Below are 8,818 nucleotides of genomic sequence, written 5' to 3'. Positions count from 1 at the left end.
AAAAATGTATAATAATAATAATAATAATATATGTTTATAAGAATATTTCTGCCGATGGATCCATGATATGTCGATTTTGCAAGTCTGCGAGAAAAAATCGCCGTATGGAAGCCATCCGGATGCCATACGGATGACACATGGATAAATTTGTGCGTAAAAATCGCATCCTCGCATTGAATATGGAACAGTGTTTTGGGACAATTACTGCATATTACTGCCGTAAAAAACATACCGTAGTTTGCATCTCGGCTTTGGGAAAATGGCCGCCGCGATCTCTAATGCGCACGCGCGGCATCCCGCGGCCATTTTCCTGAAGCCCCGTGCAGCAGAGCACTCGATCTGCGCACGCGCGGCCCCAGGAAGATGGCCGCCCCCACCGACGAAAGGGATGACAGCGCAGATCGCGCGCTGCTTGTTCACCACTACGCCACTACGCCACCAACGTAAAGCTGAGGAAGAACCAGCGATGTCACCACGCCCTCCCGACCTGACCAGCCTGATTGACAGGCGAAAACGGCGACTTTGGTAAGTTATTTCTCAGCATACATGGGGAATCGGGGTACACTACATACACTATAGGAACACACAGCGCAGGCCCTATTTAACAGTATTTATAGCTCAATCTCAAAAAACGGGGTGACAGGTTCCCTTTAATTGTTTTATTTCTAATGGGGCAAAATAGGGTGAGTTGAACTTTTGCATTTTTTTCATATTTTTAAACTTTTTTTCTCACTTTTTAATGATTTCAATTGTCCCCTAAGGAACTTGAAGCTGCGATTGTCCAATTGCTTGTGCTAGGGCTAGAGAGATTCACCACACATTTTATTCTTAGTAATGCAGGGTTCTTTATTTTGTGAAGACAAACAAAATAAAAGATGGCTATTAAGTATGTGACAAAGTAGGACGTTTCAACCTCACCGGAGTCTTTATAGCAATGTGACTGCAAAAGAAGAAGACAGTATAAGTCAACATTATAATAACACCAAGCATAAATCAACAGTATATATTAGATATTCCAAGAGATATATACGGTAAGTATAAAAAATGCTGTACATACATAAAATATATGCATGCAAAAAAAAAAGTAAATTGAAAGTAAAAAAATGAAAGTAAAAATAAAATGAACTAAGCAAACAGGATAACGAAATCAGAGCAATCACATGATAAGGCAGTTAGCCTGAGAGTTGAAATGGAGCAGGACGTATGGTGTCATAATGCGGTCATGTGCACATGCATAGCATGTAGACACAGGAATATTTAAATATTCAAACCAGTCTCAGGTTAAGGGAATATGCAACAAAATGCAGGTAAATACAGTGGGGAAAACAAGTATTTAGTCAGCCACCAATTGTGCAAGTTCTCCCCCTTAAAAAGATGAGAGAGGCCTGTAATTGACATCATAGGTAGACCACAACTAAGAGTCAAAATGAGAAAACAAATCCAGAAAATCACCTTGTCTGATTTCGCAAGATTTATTTTGCAAATTATGGTGGAAAATAAGTATTTGGTCACCTAAAAACATGCAAGACTTCTGTCTCTCAAAGACATGCAACTTCATCTTTAAGCCCTTTCTGAAATATGACGTACTATCCCGTCGAGGTGGTATGGGCCCGTATGACCACCGACGGGATAGTACGTCATCACCGATCAGCAGCGCTCACGGGGGAGCGATTGGGGCCGGGTGACATCTGGCACATTAACCACCGGAACACTGCGATCAAACATGATCGCAGCGTTCCGGCGGCTAGGGAAGCATCGCGCAGGGAGGGTGCTCACTGCGTGCTTCCCTGAGACCCTCGGAGCAACGCGATGTGATCCCTCCAGTTGATCCGAGGGTCTCCTACCTCCTCCTCCCTGCAGGCCCCGGATCCAAATTGGCCACAGGGCTCCTTCCGGGCCCTGCAGGGAGGCAGCTTACAAGCGCCTGCTCAGAGCAGGCACCAGCAAGCCTCCTGCAGTGCCTGTCAGTCATGTCCCCCCCGGGGCAATCGAAAAAAGTTTTTAAAAAAACATTTACATGTGTAAAAAAAAAAAAAAAAACTAAATAAGTAAAGAAAAAAAATATATATATTCTTCCAATAAATACATTTCTTTATCTAAATAAAAAAACAATAAAAGTACAAATATTTAGTATCGCCGCGTCCGTAACGACCCGACCTTTAAAACTGTCCTACTAGTTAACCCCTTCAGTGAACACTGTAAAAAAAAGGCCAAAAACAACGCTTTATTATCTTACCGCCGAACGAAATGTGGAATAACACGCGATCAAAAAGAGGGATACAAAAAAAATTGGCTGAAAACGTCATCATGTCCCGCAAAAAACGAGCTGCAATACAGCGTCACCAGCGAAAAAATAAAAAAGTTCTCAGAAGAAAGCGCTGAAAAAAAGTTATTTTTTATATAAAATAATTTTTATCGTATAAAAGCGCCAAAACATAACAAAAGATATACATGAGGTATCGCTGTAATCGTACTGACCCAAAAAATAAAACAATTTTACCAAACATGGAATGGTATAAACGCCCCCTCCCAAAAGAAATTCATGAATTGCTGGTTTTTGGTCATTCTGCCTCACAAAAATCGGAATTAAAAGCAATCAAAAAATAAATGCATGTTCGGGTTAGGGGTGTGGTTAGGGTTATGGTTAGGGTTGGGATTAGGGTTATGGGTGTGTTTTGGTTAGGGTCTCAGTTAGAATTGTGGGGTTTCCACTGTTTAGGCACATCAAGGGGTCTCCAAACGCGACATGGCGTAGCATCTCATTTCAAGTCAATTTTGCATTGAAAACTCAAACGACGCTCTTTCCCTTCCGAGCTCTGCCATGCGCCCAAACAGTGGTTTACCCCCACATATGGGGTATCAGCGTACTCAGAACAAATTGCACAACAACTGTTGGGGTCCAGTTTCTCCTGTTATCCTTGGTAAAATAAAACAAATTGGAGCTGAAATAAATTTTTTGTGAAGAAATGTTAAATGTTCATTTTTTGTTAAATATTCCAAAAATTTCTGTGAAACAAGGGTAAATAAACTTCTTGAATGTGGTTTTGAGCACCTTGAGGGGTGCAGTTTTTAGACTGGTGTCACGCTTGGTTATTTTCTATCATATAGACCCCTCAAAGTGACTTCAAATGTGATGTGGTACCTAAAAAAAAATGGTGTTGTAAACATGAGAAATTGCTGGTCAACTTTTAACCCTTATAAGTCCCTAAAAAAAAAATTTGGTTCCAAAATTCTGCTGATGTAAAGTAGACATGTGGGAAATGTTACTTATTAAGTATTTGTGTGATATATCTCTGTGATTTAAGGGCATAAAAATACAAAGTTGGAAAATTGCAATATTTTCAAAATTTTCGCCAAATTTCCATTTTTTTCACAAATAAACGCAGTTAATATCAAAGAAATTTACCACTATCATAAAGTACAATATATCCGGAGAAAATAATGTCAGAATCATCAGGATTTGTTGAAGCGTTCCAGAGTTATAACCTCATAAAGGGACAGTGGTCATAATTGTAAAAATTAGCCCGGTCATTAATGTGCAAACCACCCTTGGAGGTATAGGGGTTAAGAGGCTCCTCTGTCCTTAACTCCTTACCTGATTAAGAGGTCCGGCATGACTTTGAAACACGTAGACTTATAAGCCTGTTGAATAAATGTTTTACTTTTTATGATATTCCATCTCAGCAGCGTATTACCGATACCTCCCTGTTTTCCTTTTACCTGTAGTAATGGCACTTGTTTGAACTTGTTATCAGTATAAAAGACACCTGTCCACAACCTCGAACAGTCATATTCCAAACTCCACTACAGTGAAGACCAAAGACCTGTCGAAGGACACCAGAAACAAAATTGTAGCCCTGCACCAGGCTGGGAAGACTGAATCTGCAATAAGCAGGCAGCTTGGTGTGATGAAATCAACTGCGGGAGCAATAATAAGAAAATGGAAGACATACAAGATCACTGATAATTTCACTCGATCTGAGGCTCGTCGCAAGATCCATAGTGAATGACCTGCATAGAACTGGGACCACCGTAACAAAGCCTACCATCAGTAACACACTACGCCGCCAGGGACTCAGATCCTGCAATGTTAGACATGTCCCCCTGCTTTAGCCAGTACATGTCCAGGCCCCATCTGAAGTTCGCTAGAGAGCATTTGGATTATACAGAAGAGTATTGGGAGAATGTCATATGGTCTGATGAAACCAAAGTAGAACTGTTTGGTAGACACAAAACTAGTCGTTTTTGGAGGAGACAGAATGCTGAGTTGCATCTAAAGAACACCATACTTACTGTGAAGCATGAGGGTGGCAACATCATGCTTTGGGGCTGTTTCTCTGCAAAGGGACCAGGATGACTTATCCGTGTACATGAAAGAACGAATGGGGCCATGTATCAGGAGATTTTGAGTGCAAACCTCCTTCCATCAGCAAGGGCATTGAAGATGAAACGTTGATTGCACTTTCAGCATGATAATGATCCCAAGCACACCACCAGGGCAATGAAGGAGTGGCTTCTTAAGAAGCATATGAAGGTACTGGAGTGGCATAGCCAGTCTCCAGATCTCAACCCCATAGAAAACCATTGGAGGGAGTTGAAAGTCCATGTTGCCCAGCGACAGGCCCAAAACATCAGTGCTCTAGAAGAGATCTGCATGGAGGAATGGGCCAACATACCACCAACAATATGTGCCAAACTTGTGAAGACTTACAGAAAACGTTTGACTTCTGTCATTGCCAAAAAAGGATATATAACAAAATATTGAGATGAACTTTTGTTAATGACTAAATACTTTTTTTCCACCATAATTTGCAAAATAAATCTTGCCAAATCAAACAAGGTGATTTTCTGGATTTGTTTTCTCATTTTGACTCTCATAGTTGTGGTCTACCTATGATGTGAATTACAGGCCTCTCTCACCTTTTTAATTGGGAGAACTTGCACAATTGATGGCTGACTAAATTTTTTTTTCCCCACTTTATATGAAGAAGGTTACTTTAGTAGTTCATATAGAATGCGTCTATTTGAAGAAGAAGGGTTTCAGGTAATGCTGTAAGGGAAGGACAGTTTGTGAGACATGCATACAAAGTTGGTGGCGTAACAGCTATTACTCTAACTGGGCCACAGATTTTACCTGTGTTGTCATGATTCCATGTGCCACTCCCGCGCCTATGTTTGCCTGCTGGGTGGTTGACATCTGGGGCTGTATGGCCTGTTTAAATATCGGCATGTGCCGCCAAACTGGAAGTGTGTGACAGGGTTGCCGCCCACTGGAAGTGACATCACCCGCTGTGACGCGGCATGTGTGGCCTGAATCGTTGTATATGTATGCATGTTGCCATGATAGAACAAAAAAGAGAAAAAGCTGACTATATAATCCAAAATATTGTAGTGAGAAAAGTTAATTTATTAAGTTAATCAGGTAAAAATAGCAGAAAAAAATGACAATGAATACGATAAAATTTAAAATTTAACAACTAGGACACAACCCAGGATAAAGTGATAATAAAACTGGTGAAAGTATGCCAAAATGTTATTTCTGCCTGCATGAGGCCTGAAACTCATCATTTTCAGGGCTTTATAAAGGTTGGCAGAGGCCGAGACTTCACTTTTTGTAAATACAGGATCTTTTAACACCGTCAATGTTTTAGTCATATGTGGCTTCAAATTTGCTAATATAGGTTATCAGGACAGTTTACTACTTGATATATTGTACATATTGTATGAAGCATGGCTGTTATAGGTATATCTTACTGCAGGATCAAACCATTCAAGGTCTTTTGGCTATTACACATTTCTAAGCATGTATAGGAACAATTTAGATGCATTGGAACAATTTTTGGCAAATGTTTACATACTGTAGGTTTAATATCTATTTGTGTGGGGTTTGTGCCAATCTTTTATTTGTTGTGTCTGTCATGCTTTGCAGATATAGGTCATTGTGGTGTTGTGTGGTTTATAGCACAGAGACTATTTGTAGACTTGATGACTTAATCCGGTATTCTCTAAGTAATCAGATAATTCAGACTTAACTACAAATGGATTGTGTTGCTTTATGCACCTCCATATTTATAAGACTTTATAGTTTGCTTGTGTCCTATCCAATATTTTAATAATTTACAATAACTGGTAAATTACACTATTAACCCTTTTAATGATGATTTGACAATGAGTAGAATGAATTCTATTATACTTTTACAGCTAACATAATAGAAAAGAGGAAATTTGCAACTTTTTTTGAAGGGTTATACAAAGAAAGCCACAAACTTACAACTTATTGTAGCAATTTCTCTGTATTTTTACTGTAAAGCATTTCATCTATAAAGAAATGTCATAACATTTAATATGCTGAAACAAAGTCTATAGAAGAAATTTAGAACATTTTTTTATATGTTTCAACCATTTTCAACTGTGTTCACCCTTTTGTTACCTGTACATCACATGCTTAATCGTTACTATCTGTACTGCTTCTATAAATTGCGCATAATTTCTTACTGCAACTTAAACTACTAAAATATACTCCCCAAGCCATTGCTAACATTTTTTGTACCTTGAAGCAAAATATTGGCCAGGTCCCATTAACGGATTTAATTGAAAATGCAGGAGCATTTTTTTTTAATTATAATGATTATATCTGTTTTTGTTGTTGGAACAATTACTAGAGAGATGTACCTAAGTGAAGGATAAAAAGGGCAAATCTTAGAAATAAAGTCTCCTTGCCGATGCATGGTGCAACAACCCATTAATGTATGACTTGACCTGCCAGCCGCCATTGAAGTCCCTCACCATTATATCATTTCTTCTAGGATACTTTGGGTCCAAATCCTGCAGTCACTTCTTCTTATTCCAAATGCCTGCTGAAAAGGTGAATCAAGAAGAATCAGCCTGATATTGCCCCCTGCTTTAAAAAGTACTTTTCACCAGTATTAGCAAAATACCCCATGGAATAAACTTCCTACCCCTTGGAATAGTGGCTGCAGAGCTGAGTAAAACTTTTTTTTATTAATTTTCTAATTTCTCATCTCCATTGTGGATATATTTGCTTGTAAAGTTGTAAAGTTTAGATTCTAATTTATCTTAAGCCCATGGAAGCTTTAGCTAAAGGTACCTTCACACATAACGATATTGTTAACGATATCGTTGCTATTTGTGACGTAGCAACGATATCGTTAATGAAATCGTTATGTGTGACAGCGACCAACGATCAGGCCCCTGCTGGGAGATCGTTGGTCGCTGAATAAAGTCCAGAACTTTATTTCGTCGCTGGACTCCCTGGAGACATCGCTGGATCGGCGTGTGTGACACCGATCCAGCGATGTCTTCACTGGTAACCAGGGTAAACATCGGGTAACTAAGCGCAGGGCCGCGCTTAGTAACCCGATGTTTACCCTGGTTACCATGCTAAAAGTAAAAAAAAAAAAACAGTACATACTTACCTACAGCTGTCTGTCCTCCAGCGCTGTGCTCTGCTCTCCTCCTGTACTGGCTGTGAGCCGGAAAGCAGAGCGGTGACGTCACCGCTCTGCTTTCCGGCTCCCAGACAGTACAGGAGGAGAGCAGAGAAGCAGAGCGCAGCGCTGGAGGACAGACAGCTGTAGGTAAGTATGTACTGTTTTTTTTTTTTTACTTTTAGCATGGTAACCAGGGTAAACATCGGGTTACTAAGCGCGGCCCTGCGCTTAGTTACCCGATGTTTACCCTGGTTACCGGCATCGTTGGTCGCTGGAGAGCGGTCTGTGTGACAGCTCTCCAGCGACCAAACAGCGACGCTGCAGCGATTCGGATCGTTGTCGGTATCGCTGCAGCGTCGCTAAATGTGAAGGGGCCTAAAGAGTTTACCTTTTCCTCTGCATGATGTTGACAAATCGTTATGCAAAGAAAAAAAAGAACATGACTCCAGAGAAGGTTGGAACAGGCTTTCCCCTTTACACAACTAAGGACACACAGGCATTCTCCTCTTCTTGATCTGACTGCCAACATCCGCAGTATAAAGTAGAGGAGAGCTATGTGTCATTACATACACCTCTTGCAGATCTCTCACATCAGTTTCAGTGTAGTGAGAAAGGAGGTAGAGCAGAACTGACAGTGCCCTGAAATGAAAGCTGCAAGAGGTGTTAGTATTGACACCCAGCTCTGCTCTACTATAGAAAGGATATGCTGGCAGTGACATCATGGAACAAAAAAGAGAGAAAAGCAATTTTGTATGCACCTGATGAAGGGGATGGACAAACGCGTCGTGCTATTAACCCATTAACCGTCTCATCTTGTGAATAGGCTGGCCTCCTCCATCTCTGCACCCAAGACAAATCCGCCCCTTCTTGTTCCTTTTTCCTCCTGAGTAGTGAGGAGAGAAGGGCTGTGTGTGTCATCACAGGTCTTTTCGGATCACTGAACGAGAGCCAGTTGTAAGTTTCTCTGGGGGTGTGTACATTTGTTTTCCTGCATGACACCTCTGACTTATTATGATTTGGCAGCATCATGTATCCTTCCCCATTGAAGGATCTTTACTAAAACCCCTTTAGGCTTAGCATAAATTAGAATCTAAACTTCACAAGTTAATATCTTCCCAGCAGAGATGAGAAATTAATAACATTTATGTTTCAGTTAGTTCTGCAGCCACTATTGCATGGTGTGGACAGTTTAACATGCTAAAACGTGTGAAAGGTCCTGTTTAATGCAATCAATGAGTTTACAGATGAAAAATTGCTTTTTTTCTGAACATCTGAGAGCAGAAATCCTTCAATTCGATCCAAGAGAAACAACATAGCAGGTAAATGTAGAAACTGGGAGATAGAGCGCGAACAGGGTTTTAACTTAT

At 40.4% G+C, this 8,818-nt stretch overlaps 1 long non-coding RNA gene across 1 annotated transcript; it reads right to left on the bottom strand.

Annotated features, from left to right (window-relative positions):
- Positions 1-811: 811 nt before the first annotated feature.
- Positions 812-8,377, bottom strand: LOC138671994 (uncharacterized). The gene is made up of 4 exons (XR_011319521.1): positions 8,210-8,377; positions 6,787-6,857; positions 5,135-5,310; positions 812-940 (listed from the first exon to the last, which is right to left on the bottom strand). It is a non-coding gene; the product is annotated as an uncharacterized lncRNA (long non-coding RNA).
- Between the last annotated feature and the right edge of the window lie 441 nt (positions 8,378-8,818).

The sequence above is a fragment of the Ranitomeya imitator genome, chromosome 3 (assembly GCF_032444005.1).
Source record: "Ranitomeya imitator isolate aRanImi1 chromosome 3, aRanImi1.pri, whole genome shotgun sequence".
NCBI lineage: Eukaryota > Metazoa > Chordata > Amphibia > Anura > Dendrobatidae > Ranitomeya > Ranitomeya imitator.
Note: the sequence above shows the minus strand (reverse complement) of the source record. Positions and strands in the feature narration are given on the sequence as shown.